The 23,670-nt window shown below is 38.2% G+C and overlaps 1 pseudogene across 1 annotated transcript; it reads right to left on the reverse strand.

The window, feature by feature from the left end:
* Positions 1-1,731: 1,731 nt before the first annotated feature.
* LOC309613891 (pancreatic progenitor cell differentiation and proliferation factor pseudogene) lies at positions 1,732-5,079 on the reverse strand (annotated as a pseudogene). The gene has a single exon. The product of its transcript is annotated as a pancreatic progenitor cell differentiation and proliferation factor pseudogene (transcript).
* Between the last annotated feature and the right edge of the window lie 18,591 nt (positions 5,080-23,670).

The raw sequence follows: 23,670 nt of genomic DNA on the forward strand, positions 1-23,670 counted from the left end.
CCAGCATTTGTTGTTTGTAGATTTTCTGATGATGCCCATTCTAACTGGTGTGAGGTGATACCTCATGGTAGTTTTGATTTGCATTCCTCTAATGATTAGTGATGTTGAGCAGCTCTTCTTGTGCCTCTTGGCCATCAATGGAACAGGCTAGAAAGCCCAGAGATAAACCCACACACCTATGGTCAATTAATCTATGACAAAGGAGGCAAGAATATACAAAGGAGAAAAGACAGTCTCTTCAATAAGTGGTGCTGGGAAAACTGGACAGCTGCATGTAAAAGAATGAAATTAGAACACTCCCTAACACCATACACAAAAATAAACTCAAAATGGATTAAAGACATAAATGTAAGACTGGACACTATAAAACTCTTAGAGGAAAACATAGGAAGAACACTCTTTGACATAAATCACAGCAAGATCTTTTTTGACCCACCTCCTAGAGTAATGGAAATAAAAACAAAAATAAACAAATGGGACCTAATGAAACTTAAATTTTTTGTACAGCAAAGGAAACTATAAACAAGATGAAAAGACAACACTCAGAATGGGAGAAAATATTTGCAAATGAATCACCAGAAAAAGGATTAATCTCCAAAATATATAAACAGCTCATGCAGCTCAATATTAAAAAAACAAACAACCCAATCAAAAAATGGGCAGAAGACCTAAATAGACATTTCTCCAAAGCTCTGTATTACTTCTGATTTACCTACATCCTTGCTTCTTTTGTCTCACCATTCCCTTTTGCACCTCAGACCTTACTTCTTTCTGTTATTTTTATTTTGTCTGGAAATGTGTTTATTTTGCTAGTGTTCTTGAAAATAATTTATCTGTGTAAATAATTCTAGGTTGACTTATTTTTCTTAACAGTTTAGAGATAACACTGCACTGTCTTTTGGGTTCCAGTGAGGAGGTAGCTGGCTCATTCTGTAGATACTGATTTTTCATTTTGCCTGCTATTAACATCTCCTCTTTGTCATTGGTATTTTACAGTTAGACTAGAATGTTTATAGTTGTGGACTTCTTTTTATTTATTATGCTTGCTTGGTGAATTTATTGGGCTTCCTGAAAATTCATTGTCTTGTCAAATAGTGCTTATTTCCTATTTTCTCTAATCTCTCTTTCTGAAGTCATATTATTAGACACAGCAGAATTTTTTTAAAAATTTTATTGGAGTATAGTTGATTTACAGTGTTGTGTTAGTTTCAGGTGTACAGGAAAGTGAATCAGTTATACATATACATATATCCACTCTTCTTTAGATTCTTTTCCCATATAGGCCATTACAGAGTATTGAGTAGTGTTCCCTGTGCTATACAGTAGTTAGACACATCAGACTTTTTTACTCTTTTATGTTTGACTTTTTTTTCCTTCATATTTTCCCTCCCTGTACATCCATGCTGCATTCTGACAGTGTCTTTGGACCTATCTTAAGCCAACCCACAAATTTTATCTCCAGCTGCATTTAATTTGCTGTTTAATGTACTCATTTACTCTTTTATTTCAATTTTTATATTTTACATTTGTAGAGTTTCTATTTGTGTTTTTTTCCCCCAAATCTGCCTGGTCAGTTTTACATTCTCTTGTTTCATCATACTTCCAATATCTTCTTTTATTTCTTTAAACCTATTGATTTATGAACGATGCCATCTAATACTAATATCAGCAGTCTTTGAAGACTTAACTTTGCAGTTGTTTCTGTAGTTCTTTTGCTCATGATCACTTGTTTTGTTGTGTTTGATGGTTTTTAAATTGATATTTCATCTTACTTGGAACTTAATCTGTGGGAATTCTTTGAGACCTAGATGTAAGTGCCTTCCTCCAGAGGGGATCTGTGTTTACATCTGCTGGGTGCAGGTATACTACCTATCGAGGGTCACTTTAAATGAAAATTTCAGCTTTGTATTTTTTCAAGCCTCACAGGCATTGTGAATTCTGGCCTACACCCTCGAGAGTGTGAGTGAGGGTTAGGGATGCTCTGAGGGAAGATATTTTTCATGCTTTTCTCTAAAGCTATGGCTGAAGAATCAATCTCCACTACCTCCCCCTTCATGGCAGTTCTTTTTCTTCTGGCTCACTGTCAGAGGGTCAGTGATTTAGGGGTCCTGGCTTTATGCAGAGGTCTCGTCTGATCTCCACCCTGCTCTGGCCCGGGCTTTGTCTCTTGTCACCAGAGATTTGGAGGCTGGCTAAAGCCCAGGCTTTACCTTTGGGCCCCTGGGGACTGGATGATTGATGCAAGGTATCTGCCAGGACACACTCATTTGCAACTTGCCTCTTATTCTTGCGATATTGTGATTGATAAGAAATATATATACTTGGTGATTCGGATGACCAAAACATATTTCTCATATATATGTGGTTTTCCTCCACAGTTCCTGACTCACAGCTCCCAAAACCCTTGGAAATTCCTGAGCCGTAAGAGCAATAGGAGCATTTTTTGTTATAATATTTGCTCTCTTATCCTCAGTTCTTGAAATTGTTTCAGAGCCATACAGGTGAAATGGGCATCTTGTTATTCATAACAAGCCCCTTTTCACCACAGCTGGGTTTATATTAATGAGGTGGCTTTTAGAAAGCACCTCAGGATGGGGGCTGGTTGCCAGGGGAACGAATCAGGACCTCACCCCCTGATTTCTGTGACGACCAGAGGGGTTGGAGTTTGAATTAATCACCAATAACCAAAATTTACTCAATCATACCTATGTAATGAATGCTCCATAAAACCCCAAAAGGATGGGGTTTGTAGGGCTTCTGGGTTGGTGAACATGTGGAGGAGGATGGGAGAGTGCTCCAAGAGCGCAAGGGAGATACCTGCCCTTTCCCCTACCTTGCCCTAGCATCTTCTCCATCCGGCCATTCCTGAGTTATATGTCCTTTTGTAATAAACTGGTGATCTAGGAAGCAAAATGTTTCTCTGAGTTCTGTGAGCCGATCTAGCAAATTAATCAAACCTGAGGATGTTGGCGCCTCTGATCTATAGCTGATGGGTCAGGAGCCCAGGTGACAACCTGAACTTGTGATTGGCATCTGAAGTGGTGGTATGGTGGGAGGAGTAGTCTTGCAGGACTGAGTCCTTACCCTGTGGAATCTGACCCTGTCTCGAAGTAGTGTCAGAATTGAGTTATTCTCAGCTGGTGTCTGAGCATTGCTTGGTGTGTGGGGAAAACCCTCACACCACACTCATTGGAATTGGAGTCAGAACCGTTTTTAACTTTACACCATGATTTTGAGAGGTTTATCCAGTGTTGATAGATGAACTGGAGTTCATTCATTTTAAATGCTGTTAAATATTTCAATGTGAATATTTACCATGATCCACTTATTCATTCTCCTATTGATGGACATTTACGTTATTCTCAGTCTTTGACTATTGTAAATAATGCTGTAATAAACATTTTTTTCCCATGTTTCTTTGGGTACGTGTGCAAGAGTTTCTCTAGTGTATATACCTAAAAGTGGAATTTCTGGGTCACAGAGTATGTGCACTTCGAAATTTTGGAGATTATATTTAATTGTTCTCCAAGCAGTACCAAGATACGCTCCCACCACTGTTCACTTTGCCTCCAACATTTAAATTTTTACCAATCTGATGTGTGTGAAAATGACTGTTTTCATTGGCATGTCCTTGATTGCTAGAGAGAAGAGCATGTCTCATGTTTCGCCCATTTTGGTTTTCTCTTCTGTGAACTGCCTCTTTGTATTTATCTTGTGAATATTGGAAACCAAGGGTAATCATTAGTTAGATCCATTACACCTGTAACCTGCGCTCACTGATCAAGTTCACTTTAACTGTTGCTGCAGAAGGTTTGCATGTCTTCCAAGCTTCATGCAGCCTAAATAATAAAGATATTTGCCCAAGTTGTTTTTTTAGTAACTTGGAGTCAGCTGTGTCCAGTTCGAGCTTGAGCCAGATGAGACTAAGACTACTGACCCTCCAACTGGGCATGCGTGAGTGTCCACTCAGGGACCTTTAGGTGCCAGAGGGCCCAAAACTCCACCATCAGAGCATGGTAATAACACCATCATTTTCTGAACATGTGTCCCATGAAGAAGCCACAGCTTAGTTGCACCTGTGCAGAAGGACAATTGCCTCACTTTTTCTTTTCTCCGATCACCTTATCACCTTTCCCCGTGCCCTCCATGCCTCAGCTTTATCCCATCAATATCCTGTGCCCCTCCCCTTCCGGGAGACAGATTTGAGATCCATTCTCCCCTCTCCTGGCTTGGCCGCCTCGTGAATATAGTTTTTCTCTGCTGCAAACGTTAGCGTCTCAGTGTTTGGCCTGTTGCCTGTCCAGCGAATGAACCAGGTTTGGTAACATAGTTTCCTATTTCTAAATTGGTTTGCCATTCATTAGATATTTGAAATTCGAATTCTTTGTCAATCACATATGTTACAAATGTCCTCTTTCTGTCAGTGGCTTGTTATTTCCCTTTACTTTTTGTTTGTTTGTTTGGTTTTGGTTTTTTTGTTTTTTTGCTGGCTGCTTGGAGTTTATTTTCTACTTGGTGCAAGGCACAGGTTAGGGGGTGCCGGGAAGGCTCTCATGTGGCTTGGATAGTAAAGAGTGGAGTTCTCTCAACTTCCTTTTTGGTGTTTTGCTGTTTTGATATTAAAAACCCAACTGCTTCTGTTGGCTGCAGCCTGCTGACTCTCAGGGAGGGGAAGGAGGGGGGGCTCTGATGAGCCTAGCGCCTTGGGAGGAAGCCCGGCAGCTGGTGGTGGCCACTCAGGACGGGGGCCTGTAGTTGGTTTGGCCAGGCTGGCCGCCAGGCTGCTGCTTCCCCACGGCTTTCCGAGCCAGGTCACAGGTGATCATGCCGGTGGAGGGCTGGGCTGGTTTGCTCTGGGGACCCCAACACTGTGGCCATGAATGGGAGAGTGGACTTCCCGAAAAAGAAGCTAGCCCACCAGCGTCCCGGGTCAGCTCTGGGGAGACCGGGGTGGCGGGGGATGCCTTCCCCAGGGTACTCGGCACTTCCGCAGGAGCTGTTACTGGAAGTGGAGCCCAGGCGGCGCCGGTAGTAGTCGTGGGTGGCCACGAGCGAGCCGCTGGAGGGGATGGCTGCCATGCTCTTGCTTGTGGGCTGGTGGAAACCTCGGCGGCGACCCCTCGCGGGCCTCGGCGCTCGATCACTGACGGCGGGGACCGGGGCGCTAGGCCACCGAGCCCATCTGCGCAGGAGACCGCGGCCGACGGCTCCACGACCCAGACACGCGGGACGCGCACGCGCGGACTCGCCCCCTTCTCCCTTTACTTTTGAACTATAGAAATTTAAATCTGATCTCAGATTCATCAAACTCTTTGTGTCTTTTTAAGAAATCCTGTCCTACTCTTAAGGTCATAAAGACAGCCTCCTGTATTTTGTGTTAAAAACTAAAAGTTTGCTTTTCATATTTGTTTTTCATCCAGTTAGAACTGGTTTTTGTGTAAGGTGTAAAGTTGGAATTTAACTTTTTCCAGATGGATAGCCACTTGTCCTTGCCATCCTTCCCCACTGAATTATAATGCCATCTCTCTAATATATAAAGTTTCCATTCCTAGGCTCTCTTCTCATTGCTCTATTTGTGCCAAAGCCACATTTTCTTAATTTCAATAACTTTTTAATTAGTATCAATATGTGAGACCTGGTATGTGAAACCCTCATCTAATTTTGGTTCTTCAAAATCTCATTTAGTCTCAGAATCTCATTGCATTTTAGAATCTGCTTGCTGATTTCCATGACAAAACCTGTTGGGATTTTTATTGGAATGGTATGCATTCATGGACTAATTTGAGGAGAACTGGCATATTTATGATATTAAGTCTCTATCCATGACCATGATGTAAAATTAAATAAATTTCAATAGTTATATAAATTTTTCAAGAAGGTCTTACATATCTTTTGTTAGATTTATTCATTTTATTCCTATTAGCATTTTGCTTGTTTTGTTAGATAATTGTACTTTAATTAATTCAGGTGTATTGTGGTATGATTTACATACAGTAGAATTTATCTTTTTTAGGTATTACAGTTCAACGAGCTTTTAAAAGGTATAAGGTTCTGTAGCCACCATCACAATCAAGACACAGTATTCCACTACCCCGAGTTCCTTCATGTCCCTTTATAGTCAATCCTCTCCTCCCATTTCTAGCCTTTGGCAATCACTGCTCTGAATTCTGTCCCTATACTTTTGCTTTTTCCAGAACGTCATATAAATGGAATCATACAGTATGTAGCCTTAGTTTGGCTTCTTTCACTTAGCAAAATACTTTCGAGGTTTGTCCACATCATTATGTGTATTGGTAGTTGATTCCTTTTTACTGTTGAGTCGTTTTCATTGTATGGATGTACCATGACTTGTTGACCCACTCACCAGTTGATCAGTTGATGGACAATTTCTTCCCTCCGTTTTGGATGATTATGAACAAAGTTGCTACGAACACTGGCATACAGATTTGCATGAGAACATGTTTTCATTTCCTGGGGTAAATACCTAGCAGTGGGATTGTTGGGTCATATGGTAATATGTATTTACATTTATAAGAAATTATCAAAATGTTTTTCAAACTGGTTATGCCATTTTTCATCCCCATCAGCGAAGTGTGAGAGTTTTACTTCCTCTGCATCCTCACTTCTTGGTATTGTAGTGGTATCTCACTGTGGTTTTATTCTGCATTTTCCTAATGAATAATAATTTTGAACTTCGTTTCATGTGATTATTTGTCATCTGTGTCTCTTCTTTGATGAAATATCTGTTCAAATCTTTTTCCAATTTTTAAAACTTGGGATTTTTGTTACTGAGTATTGAGAAGTCTTTACATGTTGTGTTGCAAGTTCTTTATCAGATGTGTGTTTTACAAGTGTTTTCTCCAGTCAGTAGGTGATTTTTTTATTTTCTTAATAATATCTTTTGAAAAGCAGAAGTTGTTAATTTTGATAAAGTCCTGTTTGTCAATATTTTTCTTTTATGGATCATGGTTTTGGTGTTGAATCTAAGGAATCTTTGCCTAATTCAAGGTCACAAAGATTTTCTATTTTTCCCTCTAAAAGTTTAATAGTCTAAGTTTTTACATTGTCTATAATCTATCTTAAGTTTTAAAAATATATAATGGAAACTATGGGTCAAGGTTCATTTTTTATTTTTTTTGCACATGGATACCCAATTGTTTTAGCAGCATTTGTTAAAAAGATTATTTTTAACTTATTTAATTACCTTGGCTCCTTTGTGGAAAATCAACTGAACATACAGTCCCTTGGTATCTGTGAAGGGGATTGGTTCCAGGACCCTCTGTGAATACAAAAATCCCAGGATACTCAAGTCCCTTACATAAAATGGCATAGTATTTGCATATAAGCTACACAACCTTCTCATACAATTTAATTTTTAATTATTTATCTTTTATTGAAATATAACTGACATACAATATTAGTTTCAGGTGTACTGCATAATGGTTTGACATTTGCATACATTATGAAATGATCACCATATGTCTAGTAACCATTTATCTCCATGCAAAATTATTACAATATTATTGACATATTCCTTATGCTGTATATTACATGCCCATGACTTATTTATTTTATAAGTGGAGGTTTGTACCTCTTAATCCCCTTCACCTATTTCGCCCCCACTCCCAACCTTCTCTTCTCTGGTAACCACCAATTTTTTTTTGTTTTTTTTTTAATTTTATTTATTTATTTATTTATTTATTTTTGGCTGTGTTGGGTCTTCGTTTCTGTGCGAGGGCTTTCTCTAATTGCGGCAAGTGGGGGCCACTCTTCATCGCGGTGCGCGGGCCTCTCACTATTGCGGCCTCTCTTGTTGTGGAGCACAGGCTCCAGACGTGCAGGCTCAGCAATTGTGGCTCACGGGCCTAGTCGCTCCGCGGCATGTGGGATCTTCCCAGACCAGGGCTCGAACCCATGTCCCCTGCATTGGCAGGCAGATTCTCAACCACTGCGCCACCAGGGAAGCCCCCACCAATTTGTTTTTTGTACTGATGAGTCTTTCATTTTGTTGTTTTTTAGATTCCACATATAAGTGAGTTCATATGATATTAGTCTTTCTCTGTCTGACATATTTCACTTAGCATAATACCCTCTTCATACACCCATATTGCCAAAAATGGCAAGATTTCATTTTGTTATGGCAGAGTAACATCCATTGTTTAAATATACCACATCTTCTTTATTCATTCATCTATTGATGGGCACTTAGGTTACTTCCATATCTTGGCTACTGTAAATAATGCTGCAGAGAATATGGGGTTGCAGATATCGTTTCCAATTTGTGTTTTTGTTTTCCTCAGGTAAATACCCAGAAGTGAAATTGCTGTGTCATATCCAGTTCTATTTTTAATATTTTGAGGAACCTCCACACTGTTTTTCACAGTGGCTGCACCAATTTACATTCTCACCAACAGTGCATGAGTGTTCCCTTTTCTCCATGTCCTCCTCAACACTTTTTTTTTTTTTTTTGTCTTCTTGATGACAGCCGTTCTGGCAGACGTGACATGTTATTTCATTGTGATTTTGATTTGCATTTCCCTGATTATTAGTGATAGTAAGCATTTTTTCATGTGTCTGGAGGCCATCTGTAGGTCTTTTTTGGAAAAATGTTTATTCAGGTCTCCTGCCGATTAAAAAATTTTTTTAATTGGGTTGTTTGATTTTTGATGTTGAGTTGCATGAGTTCTTTGTGTATTTGGATATTAACCCCTTATCAGATGTATCATTTGCAATTATCTTCTCCCCATTCAGTAGGATATCTTTTTGTTTTATTGATAGTTTCCTTCACTGTGAAAAAGCTTTTTAGTTCAATGTAGTCCCATTTGTTTGTTTTTGCTTTTGTTTCCTTTGCCTGAGGAGACAGATCCAAAAAAAAAAAAATATATATATTGCTAAGACTGATGTCAAAGAGTCTAATGTCTATGTTTTCTTCTAGAAGTTTTATGGTCTCAGGTCTTTCATTTAAGTCTTGAATCCATTTTGTGTTTATTTTTGTATATGGTGTGAGAAAGTAGTCCAGTTTGATTCTTTAGCATGTTGCTGACCAGTTTTCCCATTACCATTTCCCATTACCATGAAAAGGCTGTCTTTTCCCCATTATAGTCTTGCCTCCTTTGTTATAGATTTATTGCCCATATAAGCGTGGGTTCATTTTGTGATCTCTGTTCTCTTCCATTGATCTAGGTATCTGTTTTTGTGTCAGTACCATACTGTTTTGGTTACTGTAGCTTTGTATTACAGTTTGAAATCAGGAAGTGTGATACCTCCAGGTTTGTTCTTACTCAAAATTGCTTTGGCTATTCGAGGGGTGTTGTGTTTCCATACAAATTTTAAAGTTATTTGTTCTAGTTCTGTGAAAAGTGTCCTGGGTATTTTGATAGGGATTGCACTGAATCTGCAGATTGCCTTGGGTAGTATGGTCATTTTAACAATATTAATTCTTCCATTCCGTGAGCACAGTATGTCTTTATATTTGTTTGTGTCATCTTAAATTTCTTTCATCAGTGTCTTAGAACTTTCAGAGTACAAGTCTTTTACCTCTTTAGTTAAATTTATTCCTAGGTACTTTATTCTTTTTAATGCAATTGTAAATGGGATTGTTTTAATGTATTTTTCTGTTAGTTCATTTTTAGTATATAGAAATGCTATATTTCTTTATATTAATTTGGTATACTACACTTCACTGAATTCATTTATTCTAGTAGGTTTTTTTGCTATCACCTTTGGGATTTTCTATATATAGTTTCATATCATCTGAAAACAGTGACAGTTTTACTATTTTCTTTCCAATTTGGATTTTTTGTTTTTCTCTACTGGCTCCTGTGGCCAGGATTTCCAATATATTGGGTTGGCTAAAAAGTCCGCTTGGGTTTTTGTAACATCTAATGGAAAAATCTGAACGAACTTTTTGGCCAACCCAATACTATGTTGAAAAAAAGTGGTAAGAGTGGGCATACTTGTCGTTTCTGATCTTAGAGGAAATGCTTTTAGCTTTTCACCACTAAGTGAAAAAATTGGCTGTGGGTTTGTCATATATGCCTTTTATTGTGCTGAGGTATATTCCCTCTGTAACTCACTCTGGAGACTTTTTATCATAAATGAATGTTGAATTTTGTCAAAAGATTTTCCTGCATCTATTGAGGTTAGCATATGATTTTTATTCTTCAATTTGTTAATGTGGTATAACACATTGATTTGCTGGTATTGAATCATCCTTACATCCCTGGAATAAATCCCACTTGATTTTTGTGTATGATCCTTTTAATGTATCATTGTGTTTGGTTTGCTAATATTTTGAGGACTTTGCATCTATGTTCATCAGGGATATTGCTCTGGAATTTTCTTTTTTGTGGTTCGTTTGTCTGGTTTTGGTATCAGGGTGATGCTGGGCTTCTAGAATGAGTTCAGAAGCATTTCTTCCTCTTCAATTTTTGGGAATAATTTGAGAAAGATAGGTTTAACTCTTCCTAAATGTTTGGCAGAATCCACTTATGAAGCCATCTAGTCCTGGACTTGTGTTTGTTGGGAGGGTTTTTTTGCTTTTATTACTTATTCAGTTTCACTACTGGTAATCTATTCATGTTTTCTATTTCTTCCTGATTTACTTTCTAGGAATTTATCCATTTCCTCTAGGTAGTCCATTTTATTGACATAAGTTGTTCATAGTAATCTCTTTTATGATCCTTTTTACTTTGTGGTGTCAGTTGTAACTTCTCTTTTATTTATGATTTTATTTATTTGGGCCCTCTTTTTTCCTTAATGAGACTGGCTAATGGCTTATCAATTTTTTATCTTTTCAAAAAACTAGCTCTTTTTGGTTCTTTTTTATTTTTTTAAAGTCTCAATTTCATTTACTTCTGCTCTGATCTTTATTTCTTTTATTCTACTAACTTTGAGTTTTGATGTTCTTCTTTTTTTAGTTCCTTTAGGTGCAAGGTTAAATTGTTTATTTGAGCTTTTTCTTGTTTTCTGAGGTAGGCTTGTATTGCTATAAACTTCCCTCTTAGAAGTGCTTTTGCTGTGTCCTGCGTATTTTGGATTGCTGTGTTTCCATTTTTTATTTGTCTCCAGGTATTTTGTGATTACTCTTTGATATCATCAGTGACCTACTGTTTACCCTCCATGTGTTTGTTTTCTGTAGTTTTTTTCTTATAGTTGATTTCTAGTTTCATACCCTTGTGTTCAGAAAAGATGCTTGATATGATTTCAATCTTCTTAAATTTATTGAGACTTCTTTTGTGGCCTATATATCCTGGAGAATGTTCCATGTGCACTTTAAAAAAATGTGTATTCTGCTGCTTTGGATGAAATGTTCTGTATGTATTAATTCCATCTAAAATCTACTGTGTTCTTTAAGGCCAGTGTTGCCTTCTTGATTTTCTGTCTGGATGATCCGTCCATTGATGTAAGTGTAATGTTAAAGTCCCCTACTATTTTTATGTTACTGTCAGTTTCTCCCTTTATGTTTGTTTATATAGAATTTTTTTTGTTTTTTTATTTTTATTTTTAAAATTTTTGGCGGCACCATGCAGCATGTGGGATCTTAGTTCCCCCACCAGGTATCGAACCTGTGCCCCCTGCAGTGGAAGTGTGGAGTCTTAACCACTGGACCACTAGGGAAGTACCATATGTTTGTTTATATTTTTATTAAAATTTTTAAATTGAAGTTGATTTATAAAGTTATATTAGTTTCAGTCGTATAACAGTGATTCAGTATTTTTATAGATTATACTGCATTTAAGGTTATTACAAAATAATGGTTATACTTCCCTGTGCTGTATAATATCCTTTTTGCTCATTTATTTTATACATAGTAGTTTATATCTTTTAATCCCTTAGCCCTATCTTGCACTCCCCTTCCCCCTCCCCACTGGTAACCACTAGTTTGTTCTCTATATCTGTGAGTCTATTTCTGTTTTGTTATATTTATTTGTTTTATTTTTTTAGATTCCTCATATAAGTGCTAACATACAGTATTTGTCTTTCTCTGTCTGACTTATTTCACTAAGCATAATACCCTCTATTTCCATCCACATTGTTGCAAATTGCAGAATTTCATTCCTTTTTATGGATGAGTAATATTCTGTGGTATATATATACCACATCTTTATTCATTCATCAGTTGATGGACACTTAAGTTGCTTCCATATCTTGGCTATTGTAAATAATGCTGCTATCAACATTGGGATGCATGTATCTCTTCAAACTAGTGTTTTCATTTTCTATGGATATATACCCAGGAGTGGAATTGCTGGATCATATGACAGTTCTATTTTTGTTTTTTGAGGAATTTCCATACTGTTTTCCATAGTGGCTGCACCAATTTACATTCCCACTAGCAGTGTAGGAGGGTTTTCTTTTCTCCACATCCTCTCCAACGTTTGTTATATTAGATGATAGCCGTTTTGACAGGTGTGAGGTGATATCTCATTGTGGTTTTTATTGCATTTCTCTGATTAGCTACGTTGAGCATCTTTTCATGTTCCTATGGGCCAGTGTATGTCTTCTTTGGAAATATGTCTGTTCAGGTCTTCTGCCCATTATTTAACAAACAACCTTCTGGCCAGGTTGCTTGTTTTTTTGATACTGAGTTGTATGAGCTGTTGATATATTTTATATATTAACCCCTTATCAGTCATGCCATTTGCAAATATTTTCTCCCATTCAGTAAGCTGTCTTTTTTTGTTGATGGTGGTTTCCTTTAGTGTGCAAAAGCTTTTAAATTTAATTAGTCCCATTTGTTTATTTTTGTTTTTATTTCCTTTGCCTCAGGAGACTGATCCAAAAAATATTGCTAAAATTTATGTCAAAAAGTGTCCTACCTATGTTTTCTTCTAGGAGCTTTATAGTTTCAGGTCTTACATATAGGTCTTTAGTCCATTTTGAGTTTATTTTTGTAAATGGTACGATAAATTGTTCTAGTTTTATTCTTTTGCGTGCAGCTGTCCAGTTTTTCCAGTACAACTTATTGAACAGACTGTCTTTTCTCCATTGTATATTCTTGCCTCCTTTGTCATAGATTAGTTGACCATAATTGCATGGGTTTACTTATGGGCTCTCTATTCTGTTCCATTGATCAATGTGTATGTTTTGGGGCCAGTACCATGCTGTTTTGACTACTTTAGCTTTGAAGTATAGTCTGAAGTCAGAGGGTGTGATACATCCAGCTTTCTTCTTTTTCTTCAAGATTGCTTTAGCAATTTGGGTTCTTTTGTGGTTCCATATAAATTTTAGGATTCTTTTTTCTAGTTCTGTGGAAAATGTCATGGGTATTTTGATAGGGATTGCATTAAATCTGTAGATTGCCTTGCTAGTATGGACATATTAACAATATTCTTCCAGTATATGAACATGGGATATCTTCCCATTTCTTTGTATCACCCTCTATATCCTTTATCAGTGTTTTATAGTTTTCAGAGTATAGGTCTTTCACCTCCTTGGTTAATTTTATTCCACCTATTCTTTTTGATGTGATTTTAAACAGACTTGTTTTCTTGCTTTCTCTTTCTGATAGTTCATTATCAGTGTATAGGAAAGCAACAGATTTCTGAATATTAATATTGTGTTCCACAACCTTATTGAATTTATTTATTCTAATAGTTTTTTGGAGACTTTAGGATTTTCTATATATAGTATCATGTCATATGCAAATACGTGACAGTTTTATTTCTCCCCTTGCAATTTGGATGCCTTTAAAAAATTTTTTATTGAAGTATAGTTGAATTGCAGTGTTGTGTTAATTACTGCTGTAGAGCAAAGTGACTCAGTTATACATATATATACATTCTTTTTCATGTTTTTTCCATTATGTTTTATCAGAGGATAGTGAATATAGTTCCCTGTGCTATACGGTAGGACCTTGTTTACCCATTCTATATATACCAGTTTGCATCTGCTAATTCCACTGCCAATCCAACCCTTTCCTACCCCTTGGCAACCACCAGTCTATTCTCTATGTCCCTGATTCTATTTCTGTTTCATAAATAGGTTCATTTGTGTCATATTTTAGATTCTACATATAAGTGATATCATATGGTATTTGTCTTTCTCTTTCCAACTTACTTCACTTAGTATGATAATCTCTAGTTGTGGATGCCTTTTCTTTTTCTTGTCTGATTACTATGGCTAGGATTTCCAACATTATGTTAAATATAAGTGGCAAATGTGGGCATCCTCCTCTTTTCTTAATTTTGAAAGAAAAGCTTTCAGCTTTTTACCACTGAGTAGGATGTTAGCTGTCGTTTTCTCATAAATGGCCTTTATTATGTTGAGATATATTCCCTCTATACCAACTTTGAGAGATTTTATATGAATGGATGTTGAATTTTGTCAAATTTTTTTCTTCATCTATTGAGATGATCGTGTAATTTTTATCCTGCCCTTTAAAAAAAAAATAACGTAATGTATCACACTGATTTTTTTGTAGGTATTGAGCCACCTTTGCATCCCTGGCATAAATCCCACTTGATCATGGTGTATCCTTTTTATATATTGTTGAATTTGGTCTGCTATTTTGTTGAGGATTTTTGCAACTATATCAATCAGAGATGTTGTCCTGTAATTTTCTTTTGTAGTGTCTTTTTCTGATTTTGGTATCAGGGAAATAGTGGCCTCATAGAATGAATTTGGGAGTGTTCCCTCCTCTTCAATTTTTGGGAATAGTTTGAGAAGGATAAGAATTAGCTCTTCTTTATATGTCTGGTAGAATTTCCCTGTGAAGCCGTCTGGTCCTGGACTTTTGTTTGATGGGATTTTTTTTTTTTTAATTACAAACTCAATTTCACTACAAACTCAATTTCATTACTAGTGATTGTTCTGTTCAGATTGTCTATTTCTTCCTGATTCAGTCTTGGGAGGTTGTATGTTTCTAGAAATTTGTCCATTTCTTCTAGGTTGTCCAATTTGTGGGCATATAACTGTTCATAGTATTCACTTATGATATTTTTTGTATCTCTGTGATATTGGTTGTTATTTCTCCTCTTTCATTTCTTATTTTGTTTATTAGGTCCTCTCTTTTTCTTGATGAGCCTGGGTAAAGGCTTATCAATTTTGTTTGTCTTTCAAAAAAAAACAGCTCTTGGTTTCATCTTTTCTTTTTTTTTTTGGTCTCTATTTCTTCTCTGGTCTTTATTTCCTTCTTTCTGCTGACTTTGGGCTATGTTTGTTCTTATAATTCCTTTAGATGGTAAGTTAGGTTGTTTGAGAGTTTGCTTGTTTCTTGAGGTAGGCCTGCAGAGCTATAAACTTCCCTTTTAGAACTGCTTTTGCTGCAACCCATAGATTATGGAAAGTTGTGTTTCCCTTTTCATTTGTCTGGAGGTATTTTCTGATTTCCCCTTTGATTTCTTCATCAACCCATTTTTTTGTTTTGTTTTTTTTTTGTGGCATGTTGTTTAGTCTCCATGTGTTTGTGCTTTTCCCATTTTTCTTCCTGTAGTTGTTTTCTAGTTTCATACCTTTGTGGTTGGAAAAAATGCTTGATGTAATTTCTATCCTCTTAAATTTGTTGACACTTTTCTGTGGCCTAGAGTGTGATTTACCCTGGAGAATGTTTCATGTGCACTTGAAAAGAATGTGTATTCTGCTGTTTGGGGATGGAATGTCCTATAGATATCTATGAAGTCTAACTGGTGTAAGGTGTCATTTAAGACCATTGTTTCCTTATTGATTTTTCTGTGTGGACACAATGTCCATTGATGTGAGGTGTTAAAGTCTCCTACTATTATTGTATTTTCAATTTCTCCCCTTATGTTTGTTAATATTTGCATTATATAATTAGGTGCTCTTGTATTATGTGGATATATGTTAATGAGTGTTATATTCTCTTGTATTGATCCCTTTATCACTATATAATACCCTTCTTTGTCTTTTGTTATAAACTTTGTTTTAAAATTTATTTTGTCTGAGGTGAGTATTGCTACCCTACTTTCATGTCATTTCCATTTGCTTGAAATATACTTTTTCCATTCCCTCACTCTCAGTCTGTGTGTTTTCAGCTCTGAAGTGTGTCTCTTGTAAAGAGCATATAGATGAGTCTTTTTTAATCTAATCAGCCACTCTGTCTTTTGATTGGAGCATTTAGTCCATTGATATTTAAAGTGATTTTTGATATGTATGTACTTATTGCCATTTGTTACTTGTTTTCTGGTTGTTTTTGTAGTTCTTCTCTGTTCTTCTTTTCGTTTCTTCCCCCTTTGGTTTGGTTTTCTTTAGCGGTGTGGTTGTGTTACTTTCTCTCTAGTTTTATATATCTATTGTAGATTTTTGACTTGTGGTTACTGCAGGGTTCATATATGTTGACCTATAACTATATTTACTTGTTTTAAACTGGTAGTCATTTAAGTTCAAATGAATTCTAAAAGATCTACATTTTAAAAATCCCCCCACCCACATTTTGTTTTTGGTGTCATATTTTATATCTTCATGTTTAACCCTTTACTGTTTATTTTACTTATAGTTGATTTTACAATGTTTTTTCCTTTAATCTTTGTACTAGCTTATGTAAGTGATTGATTCTCAGCCTTTACTATATATTTGCCTTTACTAGCTAGGTTTTTCCGTTTCTATAGATACTTCTTGTTATAGCCTTTTCTTTTCCACTTAGAGAAGATCCTTTAACATTTCTTCTAGGGTAGGTTTACTATCAATGAACTCTTTTAGTTTTTTGCTGTCTGAGACGTTTTTTAAAATCTCTCCTTCAATTCTAAATGATAATCTTTCTGTATAGAGTATCCTAGTTAGCAGGTTTTTTCCTTTCAGCACTTTAAATGTATCATGCTACTTCCTTCTAGCCTGCAAAATGTCTGCAGAAAAATCAGCGGAGAGCCTTATAGGGATTCCTTGTATTTTAGACTTTGTTTTTCCTCTTGCTGCCTTTAGAGTTCTCTCTTTAATTTTGCCATTTTAATTAAGATATATCGTGGTATGGGTCTGTTTAGGTGCATCTTGTTTGGGACCATTTGTTCTTCCTGTACCTTGTTCTCTATTTCCTTCTTCAAGTTTGGGAAGTTTTCAGCCATAATTTCATCAAATATATTTTTGACCTCTTTCTTCTCCTTCTGGGACCCCTATAATGTGAATGTTGGTACACTTGTTGTTGTCCCATAGGTCCTTTAACTGTTCTCATTTTTAAATTTTGTTTTCCTTTTTGCTGTTCTGATTGGGTGGTTTCCATTATTCTATCTTCCAGGTCACTTATGCGTTCTTCTGTATCACCTAATATGTGTTAATTCCTTCTCGTGTGTTTTTCATTTCAATTATTCCTCAATTCTGACTGGTTCTTTTTTATATTTTCTAGTTCCTTGTTAAAATTCTCACTGTTTTCATCTATTCTTTTCCCTAATTCAGTTAGCATTCTTATTAATAATGCTTTGAACTCTTTATCTGGTAAATTGTTTCATTAGTTGTCTTTTCAGGGTTTCTCTCTCTCTCTTTTTTATTTGAAACAAATTCCTCTGTCTTATTTTGCTTAACTTTCTCTGTCTCTATGAACTTGCTTGAAACAGTTATCTATTGCAATCTTGAAGGAGTGTCCTTGTGTTGGAATATTCCTATACAGTCTGCATGTACCCAGTGGCTTTGGTGGGAGAGCTGCATCTGACATGAGCACGAGTCACATTTTCACCAGAGTGTGCTTGCAACTATCACCTTGGTAGAAAGTGGGGCTGAAGATAGAGGGGCTAGAGCCTGATCCAGATGTGAGCCAGGGCTTCTTTTTTGCTCATTGTCTAACACCACCCTATTAGGGGCAGGAGTGTGCCCCAAGTTGATGGAGCAGAAGCCCTGAGGGTTGGTACGAGCTGGCCCTGTTCCCTCTGAGTGTGTGCTTGCTCTCCTCCCAGTACTAGCACCCTTGCCCAGAGTGTGGCAGTACTGGGGCAAGAGGGCCTGGAGCAGGTGCTCAGAATGGATCTGGGCATGAGCTGTGGCAACCCTGGCCCCAGTCATAGTCCCAGTCTGATTCTGATGTGCTGCCTCTGTAAGCCCCAGTAATGGCTGCCCTTGACCCGTTCAGATGCTGTCCTGGTTCTGGGTTGGCTCTGCCTCTCACAACTGAGCACTCCCCTCGGCCACTGCAGCCTTCACTCTAGTGTGGAGCTGCACCATGTTGCAAACAGGACTGGTGCGGACATTCACCTCAGGCTGGAGCCCACTCTGGGGTGGCCATGGGAAACTGGCTAGAGTCCCATGTATTGATAGTCTCAATGTGCTTTCTCTGCCTTGTTTTGGGAGCAAGCAAGTGTGTATGCATTCTTCACAAGAGGAGTCTAAGTTCCTTACAGCCCTCCTGTAGTCACACTGATTTTCTAAGTAGCTAAGAAGACTTGTTTTCCCAGTGTTGGTCTGCAGGGCTGGGGTGCCCAATATGTGGCTTGAACCATTCACTCCCCTGCATGGATCCCCCTCCTCTTTTGTGTCCCCTCCCAGGGACACAGGTCCTGACCTGATAGCTTCTCTTCCCTTCCTACCCAATTCTGTGTGGATGTTTCTTACAGCTTTGGTTATATAAGAGTCTTTCTGCCTGTCTCCAGTTAGTTTTTGGTGAGAATTTCTCCCCATGTAGATGTAGTTTTGACGTGTTTGGGGAAGGTGAGTTCTGCATCCTACTCCACCATCTTGATCTTAGTCTTCCCTTTTATGTTTACTAATGTTTGCTTTATGTATTTAGATGCTTCTGTGTTGGGTGCATATGTATGTACAACTGTTATGTATTCTTGTTGGATTGATCCCTTTATCATGATGTAATATTATCTCTTGTTACAGTTTTTGTTTTAAAGTTTATTTTGCCTGATACAAGTATTGCTACCCTAGCTTTCTTTTTGTTTCCATTTGCATGGAATACCTTTTTCCATCCCCTTACTTTAAATCTGTTTGCGTCTTTAGATCTGAAGCGCGTCTCTTGTAGGTGACATATATATGGGTCTTGGCTTTTATCCATTCAGCCACTCTTGATTAGAGCATTTAGTACATTGACATTTAAAGTAAATGTTGATAGGTATGCACTTATTGCCATTTTGTTAATTGTTTTCTGGTTATTTTTGTAGTTCTTTTTTGTTCCTTTCTTCTTTTGCTCTCTTCCTTTGTGATTTTATGACTCTCTTTAGTGTTTATGTTTGGATTCCTTTATCTTTTTGTGTCTGTTATCTATTATGGATTTTTGGTTTGTGGTTACCTTGAGGTTCATATATAACAACATAGGTATGTATGATTTATTTTAATTTGATCTCTTAAGTTTGAGTGTATTCTAACAATCCTGCATTTTTTACTCCCCCCCTCAATGTTTAATATTGTCGACATCATATCTTACACTTTTTGTATATCCCTTAACTACTTATTGTGGATATAAATGATTTTACTACTTCGTTTTTAACCTTCCTTCTAGCTTTGTAAGTGGTTTACCTACTTCCTTTACTGTATGTTTGCCTTTACCAGTAAGATATTATAATTTTCATCTTTCTAATTGTGATTTTTTTTCTTTTTTTTTTCTTTTTTTTTTTTTTGCCTAGAGAAGTCCCTTTTAACATTGGTAAAGTTGGTTTCATGGCGCTGAACTCTTTTATCAATAGCTTTTGCTTGTCTGTAAGACTCTTACCTCTCCTTCAAATCTGAATGATAACCTTGCTGGGTAGAGTATTCTTGGTTGTAGAATTTTTCCTTTCATCCTTTTGAATGTATCATGCCACTCCCTTCTGGCCTGCAAAGTTTCTGCTGAAAAGTCAGCTGATAGCCTTATGAGAGTTCCCTTGTATGTAACTAGTTGCTTTTCTCTTGCCATTCTTTTTTTTTTTTTTTTTTAATAAATTTATTTATTTTATTTACTTATTTTTGGCTGCTTGGGTCTTCATTCCTGCATGCGGGCTTTCTCTAGTTGCGGCGAGCGGGGGCTACTCTTCATTGTGGTGTGCGGGCTTCTCATTGCGGTGGCTTCTCTTGTTGCAGAGCACGGGCTCTAGGTGCATGGGCTTCAGCAGTTGTGGCTTGCGGGCTCTAGAGCACAGGCTCAGTAGTTGTGGTGCACAGGCTTAGTTGCTCCGCGGCATGTGGGATCTTCCCAGACCAGGGCTCGGACCCATGTCCCCTGCACTGGCAGGCGGATTCTTAACCACTGCGCCACCAGGGAAGCCCCATCTCTTGCCATTCTTAAGATCCTCTCTTTAATTTTTGCCATTTTCATCATAATGTGTCTCGGTGTGGACCTCTTTGGTCTTGTTTGGGACTCTGTGCTTCCTGGGCCTGGATGTCTGTTTCCTTTACCAGATTATGAAAGTTTTCAGCTATTATGTCTTCAAGTAAGTTCTCTGCCCTGATCTCTCTCTCTTCTCCTGGGACCCCCTATAATGGGAATTTAGTGTACTTGACATTGTTCTAGAGGTCTCTTAAACTGTCTTCATTTAAAATGTTTTTTTCTGGGGATTCCCTGGCAGTCCAGTGTTAGGATTCCACACTTCCACTGCAGGGGGGCATGGGTTCCATCCCTGGTCAGAGAACTAAGATCCTGCAAGCCTCACAGTAAGATAGAGAGAAAGAAAGAGAGAGAGAGAGAGGAAAAGAAAGAGAGGAAAAGGAAGAGAGGAAAAGGAAGAGAGGAAAAGAAAAGTTTTTTCTTCCTTTTCTTTTTTGTTCATCTTGGGTGATTTCCACTACTCTGTCTTCTAGATTGCTGACTCATTCCTCTGTATCATAAAATCTATTGATTCCTTCTAGTGTATTCTTTATTTCAGTTATTGTATTCTTCAGCTCTGTTTGGTTCTTTTTTTTTAATGTATTTTATTTTATTTTTGGCTGCATTGGGTCTTCATTGTTGCATGTGGGCTTTCTCTAGTTGCAGCGAGTGGGGGCTACTCTTCCTTGTGATGCATGGGGTTTTCATTGTGGTGGCTTCTCTTGTTGCAGAGTACGGGCTCTAGGCGCTCGGGCTTCAGTAGTTGCGGCTCAGGCTCAGTAGTTGTGGCTCACGGGCTTAGTTGCTCCGCAGCATGTGGGATCTTCCCACACCAGGGATCGAACCCATGTCCCCCACATTGGCAGGTGGATTCTTAACCACTGTGCCACCAGGGAATCCCTGTTTGGTTCTTTATATTTTCTAACTCTTGTTGAAATTCTCATGGTGTTCATCCATTCTTCTCCCAAGTTCAGTAAACATCTTTATGATCATTACCATGAATGCTTTCAGGTAGATTGCTTATCTCCACTTCGTTTAGTTCTTTTTCTGAGGTTAAGTCTTGTTCCTTCATTTGTAACACTTTATCTCCTCATTTTGCCCAATTCTCTGTGTTTATTTCTGTGTATTAGGTAGGTCAGTTACCATTCCCAATCTTGGAGAAGTGGCCCTATGTAGGAGATGTTCTATGGGGCCCAGCAGCATGCTCCCCTCTGGTCACCAGAGCTGTGTGCTCTAGGGGTGCCTCCTATGTGTGCTGCATGGGCACTCCCACTACAGCAGGACTGACTACTATGGGTGTGCCGGTAGGTGGGGTTGGCCCCTGGCCCAGTTGGCTACAAGGCCATGCCCTGTGTGGTGGCTGTGGGCCCACTGGAGGGTGGGGTAGACTTCCACTCTGGTTGGCTGTGCAGCCTGGGGTGGGGCATGAGGCTGCTGCTGGCCTATTCCTATTGGCGGGCAGGGCCTTGTCCCCAGTGCTACTAGGCTAGAGGGAGGATTCCAAAATGGTGCTTGCCAGTGCAGGTGTTATCATGGCAGAATGAGCTCCAAAAATGGCTGTTGCCAATATCTCTGTCCCCAGGGGGAGTCCCAGTTGCCTTCTGCCTCTCTAGGCTGCTCTCCAATATCAGCAAGTGAGACCGACCCAGGTTCCTCTCAAGCTACTGCCTCTCTGCTGGGACACAGAGTGTGTGAGGTTTTGCATTTGCCCTCTAATAGTGGAGCCTGTTTCCTCTAGCCCTCTTGCTCTCCTGAACATAAGCCCCACTGGTTTTCAAAGCCAGATGTTCTGGGGTCTTGTCTTCCCAGTGCAGGACCTCTGGGATTGGGAAGCTTGATGTGGGGCTTGGACCTCTTACTCCTTGGAGAGAATCTCTAGGATTGTGATATTCCTCCCGTTTGTGGGTTGCCAACCTGGGGGAGTGGGTCCTGACTATACTGCATTTCTGCCCCTCCTATCCATCTCATTGTGGTTCCTTCTTTGTCTTTAGTTGTGGGAAATCTTTTCTGCTAGTCTTCAGGTCATTCTCATAGATAGTGGCTCGGTAGGTACTTTTAATGTTGGTGTATTTGTGGGAAGAGGTGAGTTCAGGGTTTTCCTTCTCCACTGTCTTGGCCACCTCCCCCCATATACATTTTTTTTTTAACATCTTTATTGTAGTATAATTGCTTTACAATGGTATGTTAGTTTCTGCTTTATAACAAAGTGAATCAGCTATACATATACATATATCCCCATATCTCTTCCCTCTTGTATCTCCCTCCCTCCCACCCTCCCTATCCCACCCCTCTAGGTGGTCACAAAGCACTGAGCTGATCTCCCTGTGCTATGCGGCTGCTTCCCACTAGCTATCGGTTTTACATTTGGTAGTGTATATATGTCCATGCCACTCTCTCACTTCGTCCCAGCTTACCCTTCCCCCCTCTCCCCGTGTCCTCAAGTCCATTCTCTAGTAGGTCTGTGTCTTTATTCCCGTCCTGCTGCTAGGTTCTTCATGACCTTTTTTTTTTTTTTTTTCAGATTCCATATATATGTGTTAGCATACGGTATTTGTTTTTCTCTTTCTGACTTACTTCACTCTGTATGACAGACTCTAGGTCCATCCACCTCACTACAAATAACTCAATTTTGTTTCTTTTTATGGCTGAGTAATATTCCATTGTATATATGTGCCACATCTTTATCCATTCATCTGTTGACGGACACTTAGGTTGCTTCCATGTCCTGGCCATTGTAAATAGAGCTGCAATGAACACTGTGGTACATGACTCTTTTTGAATTATGGTTTTCTCAGGGTATATGCCCAGTAGTGGGATTGCTGGGTCGTATGGTAGTTCTATTTTTAGTTTTTTAAGGAACAACATTAAATGCACCAACATTCTAATTTTAGGGGTCCCAGAAGAAGAAGAGAAAAAGAAAGGGACTAAGAAAATATTTGAAGAGATTATAGTGGAAAACTTCCCTAATATGGGAAAGGAAATTGTTAATCAAGTTCAGGAGGCGCAGAGAAAACAGAAAAATCCAAGGAGAAACACGCCAAGACACATATTAATCAAGCTATCAAAAATTAAATACAAAGAAAAAATATTAAAAGCAGCAAGGGAAAAATAACAAATAACATACAAGGGAATCCCCATAAGGTTAACAGCTGATCTTTCAGCAGAAACTCTGCAAGCCAGAAGGGAGTGGCAGGACATATTTAAAGTGATGAAAGGGAAAAACCTACAACCAAGATTACTCTACCCAGCAAGGATCTCATTTAGATTCAACGGAGAAATTAAAACCTTTACAGACAAGCAAAAGCTAAGAGAATTCAGCACCACCAAACCAGCTTTACAACAAATGCTAAAGGAACTTCTCTAGGCAGGAAACACAAGAGAAGGAAAAGACCTACAATAACAAACCCTCCTGTATACTTTAAATCATCTCTAGATTACTTATAATACCTCATACAATGTAAATGCTATATAAATTGTTGCCGGCATGTAGCTAATTCAACTTTTGCTTT

Source organism: Balaenoptera borealis (genome assembly GCF_965194805.1).
Source record: "Balaenoptera borealis genome assembly, chromosome: 16".
Lineage (NCBI taxonomy): Eukaryota > Metazoa > Chordata > Mammalia > Artiodactyla > Balaenopteridae > Balaenoptera > Balaenoptera borealis.